This window comes from Ctenocephalides felis, unplaced genomic scaffold, assembly GCF_003426905.1.
Source record: "Ctenocephalides felis isolate EL2017-DRISC unplaced genomic scaffold, ASM342690v1 CF-g0.4_SCAFFOLD_03571, whole genome shotgun sequence".
Taxonomy (NCBI): domain Eukaryota; kingdom Metazoa; phylum Arthropoda; class Insecta; order Siphonaptera; family Pulicidae; genus Ctenocephalides; species Ctenocephalides felis.
Genome location: NW_020539725.1, coordinates 48,556,891 through 48,572,125, shown reverse-complemented (window position 1 = coordinate 48,572,125; position 15,235 = coordinate 48,556,891). Strand labels below are relative to the sequence as shown.

At 29.8% G+C, this 15,235-nt stretch overlaps 1 protein-coding gene and 1 pseudogene across 1 annotated transcript in view; one reads left to right on the top strand and one right to left on the bottom strand.

The window, feature by feature from the left end:
* LOC113384875 (vascular endothelial growth factor receptor kdr-like) overlaps positions 1–15,235 on the bottom strand; it is a gene marked incomplete in the record, with an annotated part of 110,647 nt that overhangs the window by 28,200 nt on the left and 67,212 nt on the right.
* Positions 7,770–15,235, top strand: part of LOC113384748 — a 22,649-nt pseudogene continuing 15,183 nt past the window's right edge.

Below are 15,235 nucleotides of genomic sequence, written 5' to 3'. Positions count from 1 at the left end.
GACAACCATGAATCATAAAAATGAAAAAATTAGAAAAGGTCAATTACGTCCCAGTGTCTCAATTAATTCAGCCACAAAATAAAAATAATTACAATCAATATGTTCAAAGAATTTTTTTAATTATCTTTTAGTCATTCTTGTATGAAATATACTAAAACAGAAATATTTTCCATTCAAATTAAGAAGTATCTGTAAATTATAAATGTGTGTGCGGATGAAATGAGTACTTCAACAAATTATAAGTCTATTTAAATTATTTTCGTACACTTTGCACTGACTAGTACAGAGCTTTTTATGGGATTTTTCATAATCGCTTGGTTGGTTGTTGAGGTAACTATTAAATTCAGTTGCCTGTTTGAGATTACTATAACGAATCTAAGCCCATGTCCTATTTTATAATAAAAAAACATTTGATATTATTTTATATCTTATTTATAGTTCTAAGAATTGTGAAAGAATCAAAACAAACTATAAAAAGTGCTGAACTATTTATTATATTTAAAGGTACAAACATATTATATTAAAAGTGTAGCATTATTTAGTTTCTTCTATATGATCAATTATATGATTATTAAAAATATGTTTATATTACAGAAATTTTAAACAAATTTAATTTATATCGCTGTTATTTGTTAATTAATTGTACTTATTATCAATCAATATAGCATATTTTTAAAATCTGTACAAATAGATTAATAAAAGTATTTTTCAATAAATACTGCTTCTCATTCTTAAACTATTTTTATGTGCCTGGAAATATTATAACATGTAGTTTTACATACAGGTATAATATTTAACTAAAATTATTCCATCATAAATTTAATATGCATGCATGTGTGCTTATGTTAGTCGAAAACTTAAAATTTGGTAATAAAATTTCCAATTTTGTAAAATGAACACATGTTTCTCATACCATATCTTACCAGCGCAACTTGTTCTGTGACAATTGAACTAAGCTATGAGTCATAGCTAATTCTTAAGACACAAAACTGTGCCACAGTTAACTGGTTAACGATGTTTTGAGAACATAACCATTTCCAGAAAAATATTCTTATACATATCACCAAAATTTTTTTTAAAAACAAGCAATCATATTTATAATCCATTATCAATTTACTAAAACAAAAATTCAACAGAGAACAGAATTTGCTATGTTTTATGACTTGTCTTGTTCTTTCTATTTTGAACCATTTCTCGTAATTATTTTCACTATCTTTCAAATTTTTCTCCCAAGTATATTTGGTGTTCTGTAAAAATGCATTGAAAGTGAGCATTAATTACTATTTAAATATAATATTAAAGCCTGTTTACATACCACTAAGGTTTCAATTTATCTGCTGCACTTTTCTGCTTCATTTGCAGATTTTTCTTCACATTATCAATATCATTTAATAAGAACATTCGACCAATAGATTCATATGTTCTGTAATCAAGAATTAATATAATTTGTTATTCAGTTGTATAAATTATTATATAAATTTTATAAGTATTTATATACATACTTCGTTCCAGGAGCTAATGAAGATATTTCTCGTTCAGTGATTTCTGAATGTTGTTTACTTTTTTTTAAATTCTCTATTTGTATATCAGCAATTCTTACTTTTGTGAAGTTTCAATCATTTTTTCCTCCTGAAGTTCCGTAAAAGCCTTAAAATATTATTTAAAGGTTATGTAAAGATTTGTTGTAATAATACAAAAAAAAAAACCTGTAGAAAGTATGACCATTTACATGTACCTTTTTTAGTTCCAAATCATAGTTTTTGCCATTTTTATTTATAATTTCTACAATGAAGGAATTATGAAAAACGAGATTGATAATTGATGATAAATCGCAAAGGCAGAGAAACAATCTGTATTATAGATTGCCAAGTATTACTAATGGACATCGGCGCACGAGCGCCGCGCGTGTTAAGTTACTGCAGTTTGAGTATAGACGATTTTCATTTTAATATATTCTATTTTTATTATGTCATAAATAAGATATGTATTATATAATATATTATATAATTAATAATTATAATTATGATAATAATAATATTATATTGATTAGAAGTGAATTCTTTGATTTAACGGCGAAATTTCAGCCGTTAAATCAATCGCTGTTTTTTTTTTTATCGAAGTTCAAAACCAAGGAATATCTATATCGCATCCAGATTTGTATTCTGTGGATGTATGTCATATTAGTAATTTGGGCATACATATATAACCAATTGTTTTAACATATTTAAAGTAATTCTCTTTTATTACTATTTCAATGTGATAAAAAATACTAAGTATAACGTAAAGAATCAAAAGAATTACGGCATCGCGATGCCTTTCATGAAAGGAAAATTTGCGGTTCGCAGAACTCTTAAATATTTGGAATCTGGTAAATTGCTACTTAAAGATCGCATTAAAATCTTCTCTATCAATTATAATACATTTGGCGAACATCACCAAGGAGCAAGAGACTTTGTTTACTGGTATCTGCCTCAAATTCAGTACAAAAATCCTGAAGTACAAGTCATAACCTTTAAAAATCTTACACCCACACCATTTGTAAAATGTTATTTCGAGGAAGGAAATCAATTGTTAATTGATATTGACAGCAAAACAAAAGAAGAAGTTCATGATCATCTTTTAAAAGTAGTAGGAAAGTCAGAGCACTACAACTGGTAGAAAAAAAATTAAAGGAAAAATTGATAATGTCGCTAACTTTGGGTTTGGTTGTGATCGACATTGTATTTGTGAAATTCCTGGGCAATTGTCTTGTCCTGGCATAGTACCACTTCCTTTACATATGAGAGGAAAAACGAGAATGTTAAATAATTGATAAAAGTTTATATAATATGATAAGTGATTTAGTAGTAATAAAATATGTGAATAATTTTGTTATTGTTATTCGTAGTTAGAAAATATTTAAACTTTTATGATGAGAGTAGTTAAAAGTTACTAATACATTTTTGATAACATTAACGATTACCATTTGAACATTTGAACAAATCAAAATTAAACAAATAATGTGTATTGCACATATCTATTTAATTATTGATAATCATTCAATATTGTAACTGGATTCCTTTTATATGGATATGTAAAAGCGATAGGTAATTCATTAGGTAAAACCAGCATATGTATTATATCATAACACAAGATTTTAAGTTAACACCTCTTACATAAAATGATTTATATGTGAATTAAAATTTTTTGTTTGTTTCTCAAATGATATTTTTTCTGTATAAATAATTTATTATTTAACTGATCTATCCATCTCTATTATAGTTTTTTTAAAATAATTTTACTAAATATTGGGTTTATGAAAAATACTAATTTTAGGCTAATATTGCAAGAAACTGATATAAAATTATACAAAGGTGAACTTCAAATTTTGACTTAGATCATAAAATGATCAATAACACAGGCCAACAAAGAATGGTGCAAACGATTTTAATGCTGTTTTTAGTATATTTGGGGCGCTAATTTCAAAAATACGTTGGTTTTTTCTATGAGCTTTAGTTTTCAAGATATGATATATATGATATATAAGGAATGAAAGTACAAAATAGTAATACTATTCAGAATATTATTTTAATGAGATATGCCTACTCGTACATACAAACTTACAAGACCCATTCGGCCTTAGTTGGGACATTAGTTGACACTGTGAAAAGTTCTTTTCCGTCACGACCTACAATGGACCCGGTTTCGGCAACTTCTTTCTCAAAAATGTATCTCAAAAACTAGAGCTGATACAAAAAATGGTTATAATACTATAAGAATCAGCTCTAACATTTGATGCACCAAATAAAAAAAAAATTGTAGGCCTGTGTTTATATAATTTATAACTTGCAGTAAAATACTGCTTAGAATAATTATACATATATATTTTTTAAATAGATATTCATCCATCAGATAATAAAAATAAAAAGAATGATGAATTTGGCCTCATAAAAATAAATTTAAATGATCACCATACGTTTCAAATCGCAATTTCGTTCTTCTTCAGTGGTCAAAATATACAAGTTATTACAAAACACAAAAATTATATAAAAAAAATAAGAATAATGAATTTAAAATGAATTTTCCAATTAAACGATACTTAGTTTTGTCAGAAAATTTCGTGTCACGGCCGTAAAAATCGATAAGAATTATATTATTATTTCTATGATAGGAGTTCCAGATATTGGGTGTGGATGAACGTTATCTTTATTGATGCATCATGAATGGTTTGTGGTTGAATGGCCATAGGTAGAAGAGACGCTTTATATGACGTAAATCTGAAGTAATTAAAAAAAAGATAAGATTAAAAATCGATTTTGATCAGTTTTGGCATATATACTTATTACGTGCGATCGAGATATAGAACAATTTTTCGTTTATTGAAATGATTTTATATCTCCCCCATAAATGATAACGAAAACTAATATAAGCATATCATGATGCATGGAATACTGATGATGATAGATACAATATTTTTTGAAAAGATGTAAGAAAAAACCTTGATGATAGTTATCAACAAGGGCAAGTTTCAACATCACCAATATGTTTGAATGGAGGTAGTTTTTACTAGTATCTGTAATCTAAATATTAGTATAATATGAGTATAATCATATAAGACTAATAATAATCAAAAGAATAATTTTTAAATTATTGAAATTAAACATTTATTCTAAAACTATTCGAACAATTCATTAGCGAAAATGAGTACCATGGGTATGCATACACATTGCTTATAATTTCAAAAATTATCAACAAAGAAGTCATTCTATATTTTCTACAAACGTTACTTTGGAACAACTTTTGGATATTTATTATAGATTCGACTAAGAATTTTCTATAAAAATTTAAAAAAAAATGTATATTTAAAAGTATACTATAAATTTATAAATTACAAAAATAGAACCTTCACACAATTAATAATGACTTAAACATTACATCATTTATTTACCGTAATTGCATACAATTATCAGAAAGGAAACGCCTCGGCTCATCATAAGTGCACGCTAAATGTATTATATTGAAGTATTAAAAAAATTAAAGTTACTGTTTTATCATACATTTTTTTTGTAAAATTTTAAATATTTTTTTCTAAACGGTATGGCGATTATTATACCAAGGCATTCCCGAAGCCGAATTTTCATAAAAAGGACTATAAAAAACGATATTTATATATTGTGTAATATTACAATTGTGGAATGTCAAAAAAACTTTCACAACGCTAATACTGCAGGAAAAAAAATTATTTAACCCTCCGTCGGTCGATATTTATTTACCTTCGAACGGTCGAGTAGTCTGGCTGGACCACACATTTTTTCGTCATCATTTTTTCATTGAACAACAGCTAATGAAATTTTAGGAAGAGTCCAGAAATTTCAAGTCGATAGAATTACTAAAAGTATTTTTTTTTAAATTGAAGTCGAAATAAGTCTGGCCAGACCACTCCGACCGACGGAGGGTTGAGTAATTTGATTATTATTGTAATTCTATATTTGTTCACAAATTCATATAAAACAAATTGCGTAACATACACAATATAACAAGCTTAGGTAGGTTTTCGTCAGAATACAGCACCGAGTTAGTGGTAGATTGTTTTTGAATCAGTGGGAGAGTTAAGGGTTAAATTTACATCACTTGTAAAGTAGTTTCATAACTTTTTATATTTTCTTGCGGCTAACTTGCGGCTGTTTTGTTTAGATGCGTTTTACTCTCTATACGGATTTCTGATGGCAGTCTTTTTGATGGCAGTCAATAAGTTCTTATATCGAGGAGAATCTTTCTTGTGAATATCAATTGATTATTAGGTATTCACTTTTAAAATTACACTATAAGCCTTTACATGCATTATTGATATAAATACATTTTTCATATAAAAAATTAATTAATTAAAGTACAATTCTTCAACGACTACTGATCCATCTGCAAGTAACGCTTCGTAGGTTCAGTGACATTGAAGAAAAGCAAATCAGTCGCGAAATATCATAAAGGATCTAGAGCACGTAAAAAAGCCAAATGTGACAATATACTTATTGATTCGCTAGCTGTAATTCCAACAACACTCATTTGAGGGTAGTATATTTACTATCACATATATTTCAACTTTTCTACATATCAATCCATAAGCGACTGCTGGGACTTTGACGATTTGTGATAAATTTTAAAATTTTTGGAAAAATTAACACGTTGAGCTCGGTGTCGATCCCTAGGGACGGACGGTCAACTTTTCCCATCCGGCGTCGTTCTTTGGGGACCGATAGTCTCCTTACCATATGACCGCCGGCGTCGACCCAGAGGACCGTCACCAGATTTTTTTTTATATTTTGGTGCAATCGACAGTAAAATATAAAATCAGTCTTAATATAAATAATAATAATATAATATATAATGAGAAGCTCTCAAATATAATATTAATGAAATTTATTGAAACATTCTAAACAAAAAAGTGATGCATGATAAACGTTCGTCACAAACAACCGGCTGAACGAAAAGGACATTAAATTTGGCGTCGGGCTCAACTTGTTATTTAACAAAAGATATTTTGTACATTTAAAAAAAATCAATTATTTTTCATAATATCGAAAATGTTCAAGTATTCAAAAAGTTTCAATATAGCACCAATTTTCCTTAAGGGGCAATTTCGTGCATCACTAGTCCGGAGAGCAAATATTTGGTTGTTTTGCTGTTAATTTTTTTTATAAGTATATTGCTAGTATAAATCTACGTTTATTTGAATCGAATTAATAAATTTGAATGTTGTTGCTTATTAAAAAGTAATTGTGTTATTAACTTCCCGTAGGGCAAGTTATAGTAATCGCAAAAAATCGAAAACGAAAACTTCTATATATCTTTAGGTTTGAGAGGTTTCTGAACATTTTGGCATACCTCAGAAAAATGGATGTATGTGGATATGTGTGTATGTGTGATGTGTGCGAATACAAATTTTCATCGACGATTTCGGGAACACGGTTTAACCAATTTCAATTATTCAAAAAACATTTGATAGCTGTTGATAAGGAGACGTGCTGATTAGTTTTTGGCATAGGTAGGTCTAGCCGTTTCCAAGATACAGGCAAAAAGTGTAACAAACGGTAACTCATTCAAAAAACATTTTACTTGTATTGACAAGATGAAGAATTGAACAAATTTTCATGAAGGCAAGTCTAGCGGTTCCGGAAATGTAGTAAAAAAGTAAAAAAGAATATCATTTGGCGGTCAAGAATGATCATTAGACATATGCACATCAAATTATCAGATATTTTATGGAGATTTTAATATTAAGTATCAATTTTGTTTATATTTCTAGGGTTTTGCAACATCGTTTGTCCGTTAGACGGCGACGTGGCGCTTACGCGCTTCGATATTTCGTTTCTATGCAGCTAAAGCAGTGCGATTGCTTTGGAAAAAAGTTCAAAATTTCCAAAATATTTCAAAATAAAAAAACATTTTTTTCCAGATTTTTTTTTTTAAAGTCAATTTTTATCAAAAATTTAAAATTTCTCAAAAATCAAATTTTCTCAATGATTAAAAAAAATAATCTTAAAACACATTGGTATGGAAAGTTCCAGCAATTTTCCTTAAGGCACGGCGCCATACACCACTAGTTGTATTATGATTTGCATTACAGTATAGTATAGTATAGTATAGTATGGTATTGTAGATAGCTCACGTTTGTGTTCGTTATAGCGGGAACAGTATCGCATTCGCATTCGCATTCGCATCCCTTCCCTTTGTTTGACTATGCGTACTCGTACTATAGCTAAAGTTGCGCCTAGCACCGTCCTACAGTCAGTTGCGTTCGGGTCCTCGTACTGCGCGTACGTTCTGTGTTACTTTGGTTTGTGCTTGTGCGTGCGAGTGTTTTGCTTTAGGTCGATTTAATAAAAATAGAACAACAAATAAGTATAAACAAAGCGAGATGAACAAAAAAGCGTGATGGCCTATTATTTATCTTCTTTCGGGTTCACTACCCTGCTCTTGGTGGCGCAATGGGATTTATCCGAAGCGTCCGACGATAGAAATGGGAGTTCCGCTGGTATCCATTGCCAGGATGGGTTAGTGATCCCCGTGTGGATGCCAATTGAAAATTTGACGAGCGGGGATCGTCTGGCAAGGGGTATAGTTTATTTTTTTGGCTTACTTTATCTTTTCATAGGGGTATCGATAATATCCGACCGTTTTATGGCCGCTATTGAAGTTATAACATCTCAAGAAAAAGAAGTTAAAGTTCGTAGGCCTAATGGCGAGACCCAAATAGTTGTAGTACGAGTATGGAACGAGACTGTTGCGAATTTAACGCTCATGGCACTTGGATCTAGTGCCCCAGAAATCCTGTTGTCTATAATAGAAATTATTGCGAAGAATTTCAATGCCGGTGATTTGGGACCTGGTACTATTGTCGGATCAGCTGCTTATAACTTGTTCGTTATAATAGCTATATGTGTATTAGTGATACCGAACGGTGAGGTACGTAAAATTAAGCATCTGCGAGTGTTTTTTGTGACCGCGGCGTGGTCTATTTTTGCATATGTTTGGTTATATTTAATACTAGCCGTAATTTCTCCGGGTGTAGTAGAAGTATGGGAAGGTTTCTTGACATTTATGTTTTTCCCGACAACCGTTTTGACAGCCTATATAGCTGATCGAAGGTTGTTGATTTATAAATATTTGAACAAAGATTATCGCATGAACAAGCGTGGTGTTATTGTTCAAGCTGAAGGTGCAAGTGGAACCGACTTAGAATTAGCTAACAAGGAAGAGCCATACTACGATAATGTCGTCGACGAGATCGAAGAAGCTCGACGAGAATACATCGAAACCCTACGAGAGTTACGCAAAAAGAACCCCCAATGTGATTTGCGCGAAATTGAGGTTATGGCCCATGAAGCCATACTTAATAAAACATCAAAATCACGAGCCTTTTATCGCGTCCAGGCAACACGAAAGATGATGGGCAGTGGAAACGTTATGAAAAAGATTTCCGAAAGAGCGCAGAGCGATTTAAGCGAGGTGCGAGCTGAATTACAAAGGGGCCCCATTACCGTTAAGGCGGAACTGGAAGCCTGTGCCGTTTGTTTTGATCCCGGAAGTTACACGGTTATGGAAAATTGCGGTGAATTTGAAGTAACTGTCGTAAGGAAGGGAGATCCGGACATCGAGTTTACCGTTAACTATTGTACTGAAGATGGTTCGGCAGAAGCTGGCAGCGACTATTACGAAGCTTCGGGTGTTCTAGAATTTGCACCAGGAGATATGAAAAAAACATTTTCGGTACGTGTCATAGACGATGATGTTTTCGAACAAGACGAACATTTTTACATACGATTGAGTGATCCCCAAGAGCCGGTCACGTTAGCAACCCCTCGCGTTGCCACCGTGGTTATTCTCGACGATGATCATAGCGGAATATTTTCATTCGCAGAAAAAGATCACGATTTAGTGGAATCGGTTGGTACTTACGAGCTAAAAGTGGTGCGACAGTCTGGCGCTAGGGGGAGAGTTATTGTTCCTTACTGGACGGAAGGAGGTACTGCCAAAGAGGGCAAGGATTACGAAGCGGCCAAGGGCGAACTTATATTCGAAAATAACGAGACAGAGTAAGAATTCTTCTAAGCATTCTAAGCAATTTATTTATGCATTTTTTAGATCTTTTGCATTTTATGTTTCAAAGTTCCTTAGTGCACTAGATAAATACTTGCACACCTACAATTATACTGATTAAATACCATAACATATGGTTATTCACTTGTTGTTACCGTTACTAATTGGTGCCGAAAACCAACTTGGTCTGAAAAATACATCAATTATTTTTCTGTTCATTTACGTTTCATTAGTATTTCTTGTATTTATTTCATTAAGGTATATACTAATTGTAAGCCATATGTTTCTGAATACAAATATTATCCTTCATCTATTGCATTTAATCAATAATGTTATAAAATACAGATTATATATACTTGTTTTTCAAAAATTTTTAGATTTAAACATTTCTCGATTTTTTGGACAATTGCATTTTAGTATTCTCAAGTCATTTAATCTATTTGTCGAAGTTGGATTTAGAAAATAAGCTAAATTTTTAGATTAGAAAATATATAAACTGAAAATAGCCTTTATGGAGAATATCTGCAATATCAGTATTATATCAAAAATATCTAATCAAAACCTCATCAGTTAGAGGATGGCCAGCCAATTATAATATTTTTAATAACACTAGGTTAAAGAATAAATCAAAATAAGATACTTTTGTTCTAAAATAAAAGAAGACTAAGTTGCACCCTATAAAATCAGCTACGTACCTAAAATTTTTTGTGAAAATCGATTCAGCCATTTCGGAAATTAGCCCAAACAAATTAACACAGACCAAAATATTAAATAACTGACTAAATAAAAAGACGTTTCAATTGTATTATTCATTTTTTCAATTTGATCATTCCATTCGAAATTACTATTTACCATTTTCATTTATTCTGCTTTGGTGAAAATAAATTTAAGTATTTAGTTTTACCTTTATTGATGATTGGTTTTCCATCGACCATTCGTGTATAATTTTTCAATGTATTTGGTCTTCAACCTTTTTTAAGTTTTTGTTTGTATATAATATTACAGTGTCATCTACATACACTGTTATCTACCTGTTAATTCAGTTTTTTATATACAATAACATAATGGCTCTAAAACTGTTTCCATTCAACAATCAATTTTTTTGCTACATAAATAATTAATGTTATTATTTCTGATAAAAATTACTGTATTATATTTATGAGTACCTTCAAGTTTCAAATGTTTAAATTGACTAATACAGCCAAAGTGGTCTATTATTTCCTTAATTAAGTTAATTAATTAGTTAATTACATTACTCGCTTTAAACAACACCGACTACTTACTTACTGATGGTAAAAATATATATTTATATAATATATATAATTTCCTATCTTTTTATTTTATTTTAATATATTTTTCATAGTGTTATTTAGTTAGTTAGTGGGTAATTTTGCGTTTATCTCTTGCTTTAAAAATTAACTTTCACTAGAAAGTTGATACGGACAGTGGGAATCTAATTCATTCATTGTAGTGGCAATTTGTAAACAATTACAAAAAGTACAATTTTCGGTATATTTATTTATAATTATATATACATATATATATACATATATATATATATATATATATATAATGTGTGTGTGTATATGCATGTATATGCATAATCACTTGTCTATACATTGTCATAATTAATGTAATCCTATTACATTCTTTAACGTAATCCTGCATACTGATCAATACATATATATATATATATATATATATATATATATATGTATATATGTATATATAAATATATATATATATATATATGTATATGTATATATAGTTTTGGAATAACATGTAATCAATATATTATATATATTATGTTAAAAATCTTTCAATTTATATATGTTGATGGAAACAATGATACAACAACTAAATATTATCCAGGCATCCATCTATAATCTGGATATCTAGACTCTAGATAATAAAAAATGAAAGACAACTAAATTATCTTATTAAAAAATATTTCAATCGATTTCCCTTCGTTTTGAATCCTAATTTGGCTCTTACGCAATGGACAAAACTGCAAAGTGATATATTTTTATATATATTTATTTCAGCCCAACGGCCTAGAAATTCAGCCCATTACCTAATACCTACTTTAGCTCTTATGATTAATATAAACAAAACCCTTTATTAAGAACCCAATGAACTTAGTATTCTAGACTGGTTCCACAGTTTTTTTTCTTATAAATTACAATCTGTCTAAATAAAAAGAAACTGAGTAATTAGTTTGACAAATAACATAAAATATTAAAAGGAAAACGCAGTGGTTCACCTTTTATTAATGTACTAAATTATAAATTTTGGTATTATGGTTCCACAGTTAATTCCTTTTTCTTTGATTATTTTATTTGGTCAACTGTTTTCAACTAGTCTAAAAACCAGAAGGTTAGTCAGCCATTGGTAATTATTGTTTACCCAAGTTTTCACAACAATGAAATAATAGCAATATGTTTGGCTATTATTTGTATTATGTTTATGGCAGTGGACCGTGAAATTTTTTTGCTGCGATATGGCTTCAACGTAGAGTCCATATATTATAATATATATAAATCTGGCACTAGTAATGAATTGTTATATTAAGTAAACCACTTTACATTCAGCTCTCACTTTAAATTTGATTCTTTGCTTATATGTTAAATAAACATTCTTCAATCGACCTTAGATTTTAAACATTGTTTTGTACGATATAAAGAGAATAAGAGTCTATATTGGATATTAAACAAAAATCTAAATTAAACTCATCGAACAAGTTGCTGCTGTACAAAGTAACCCTTAAACCAATATGAACGAATGAAGTTCAACTCTGGTGTGGTACATATAAGAAATCAACTATCATAATTATGCAAAGATTTCAAAACAAACTTCTCAAAGGAATAATAAACGCTCCTAAAAATGTACTAAATTGACTCATATATATAGAGCTTAATATTTTGGTCACGAGGAATGCGAAATACACTGCCGCAATTATGAACTAGTGGGGCGCATGGCATCGTGCCTTAAGGCAAATTGCTGGAACTTTCCGTACCATAATTATACATTCGTAGAATAAAAATCATCAGTCAACAAAAATATCTATGAATAAATATTATAAAAACTAGAATTTTCATTATTTGTTCCTTGTAGATAAAATGTGAAAACTTGTTAGATTAGATGGCCTTGTTCATATATGTTTGAATGAAATATATATAAACACAATCTAATTAAGCGGACTTATTGTTAGAATGAACATATTTTATTTCAAATGCATCCATTTTTTGTTTACGAACTATATGCACTGAGTTAACAATTTTGAATAGTTCATGCTAGTAACAAAAAAAGTATTAAAAACAATTTTAAAAAAATATCACAGACGTGGGATTCAAACCCGATCGGTCTTGACTTTCTTATCTAATAACGCGAACGGTGACGAGTCAACCAACTCAGCTATAACGACATGCTAACGCGCAACGCTATGAGCTAATCTCTAGGATCTGTATCTTCGAAACGGCTAGACCTGTGTTGTCCAAAAACTAATCAGTACGTCTCCTTATCAATACGAATCGAATGTTTTTTGAATTATTCAAATCGGTTGATCAGTGTTCCCGAAATCGTCGACGAATTTTTTTTTCTAAGGTGCGCCAAAATATTCAGAAACCTTTGAAACGTAAAGATATATAAAAAATTTCATTTTCGAATTTTTTGCGATAACTATAACTTACCCTATGGGAGTGTTTGGAAGTTACCACCCAAATCCATGCGCCCAACACTTTCTGAACATCCGCAGAACTGAAAGACTGAAGCGAAAATGACCTATCTCGGGCACGTTCAGCTAAATAAGAAAATATAATATACAGTAGATCAGTCCCTGAATTGGCATTCGATTTAGACTTTCTAAGCACTTTCAAGAAATATTTCATATAGAAATATTTTCATTCATTTTTTAATTATTGACCTTGCTTACATCGAGCATTTAGCTATCTACAACATTCTTTTTTATATACATATACATATATATTCATTCTATCCAATTTTTCTCCATCAAGACTTTTTACAGATTTATTCATTCTTTTTTTTCTAAATCTTCTCACAAATCTAGTTTTCTTCTTACTTCTAATTGTATTCAATTTTACCTCAACAATTTAAATTCTATTTGAGGAGCGTGCTACTGACTCATATCGAAACAGGCCCAGTTTTTAAAACAACAAAAATATATATTTATATTTATCCAAATTTCCAAAAATTTACGATATTTTATCCATTTACGATATCTGTATGTACTAAAATACACGTGGCGTTGAGTGTGGAAAAGGGCGTAGCTTTAAATATCAGCACATATCAACATGGCGGAGGGTGGTTTAAAAGGGGTTTAAATGGCATGAAAACCGATCACGTGATTAATGGTCATTCCCCAAATGGTCAAATTCATATTTAACAAAGACATGTGCTATCGACGTATCAAATCTGTTAACGCGCTTGCTCAACGTGACAACAGCGCTATAATCGATAATCATTCGACATCTTCTTAAACTAATAAACTCTTGCCAAATAAAATATTATAATTATTTTAAAATGCTTCATTAGTAAATAATTAGATTAAGTATATTGCCAAACTGATCTGTTTAGTTATTTCTAAATAAATTTTAATGTAATTTCAAAATAGATAATTTTACTTAATCTGAAATATTTTAATATATACATATTTAGCTTCCCGTAGGGTAAATTATAGTAATCACAAAAAAAAATCGAAAATGAAAATTTTTGCATATCTTTACGTTTCAATGGTTTCTAAACATTTTGGCATACCTCACAATCAGAAAAAATGGATGGATGCGTGGGTGTGTGTGTATAACATATATGTATGTATTCAATTTTTCGATTTGAATGTTATAGAAAACATTTGCTTCCTATTGATATGAAGACGTGCTGATTAGTTTTTGGTGAAGACAGGTTTAGTCGTTTCGGAGATATGGGGCAAAAAGTGTCAAAAACGGTTATTCAGTTTTTGAGAAAATGATTCAAAAAACATTTTGCTTGTAATGGCGAAATGAATAATTGATGAAATTTTTGGTAAGGCAGCTAGTAGTTCCGGAGATACAGAGGAAAAAGTAAAAAAAAATTGGTGGTCAAAAATGATCATTAGAAGTATGCGCATCAAATTAACAGATCAGCTTATAGAACATTAAATGTAAGAGTTCTGATTGCTGTAGAAACAATAAAATAATCAAATTATCAGATATTTGATAGTTTTTAAAAATGAGTACAATTTTTTTTTCTTACAATTTTGTTGGGTTCCGTACCAAGACTTTTAATTTTTAAAGTTTACTTATACGGCTCAAGCAAATTTCAAAATTTTCGGAAAAAATAAATTTCAAAATTTTCAAAAATATACAAAATTTTATACTTCAAATTTTAAATTTACAATTCAGTTTCAAAATGTACATATATATTTCAAATGCTGTATTCTAATCTTAAGGAATATATCATCAGACGGATTAATTCATTCACTTTCTGCTAATGTAAACTTTCTCAAGTGCTTTGAGCGATAAGATCCTCACTGTATATTTTATAAACGATAACATATATAGTGATTATAATTATCTATTTGAAAATGTATAAAACAATTGTTGTAAATCATTGATCAATTTTTATTGATTACTGTTTTGTTTCCTTCGAATATATAATTCTGGTACGG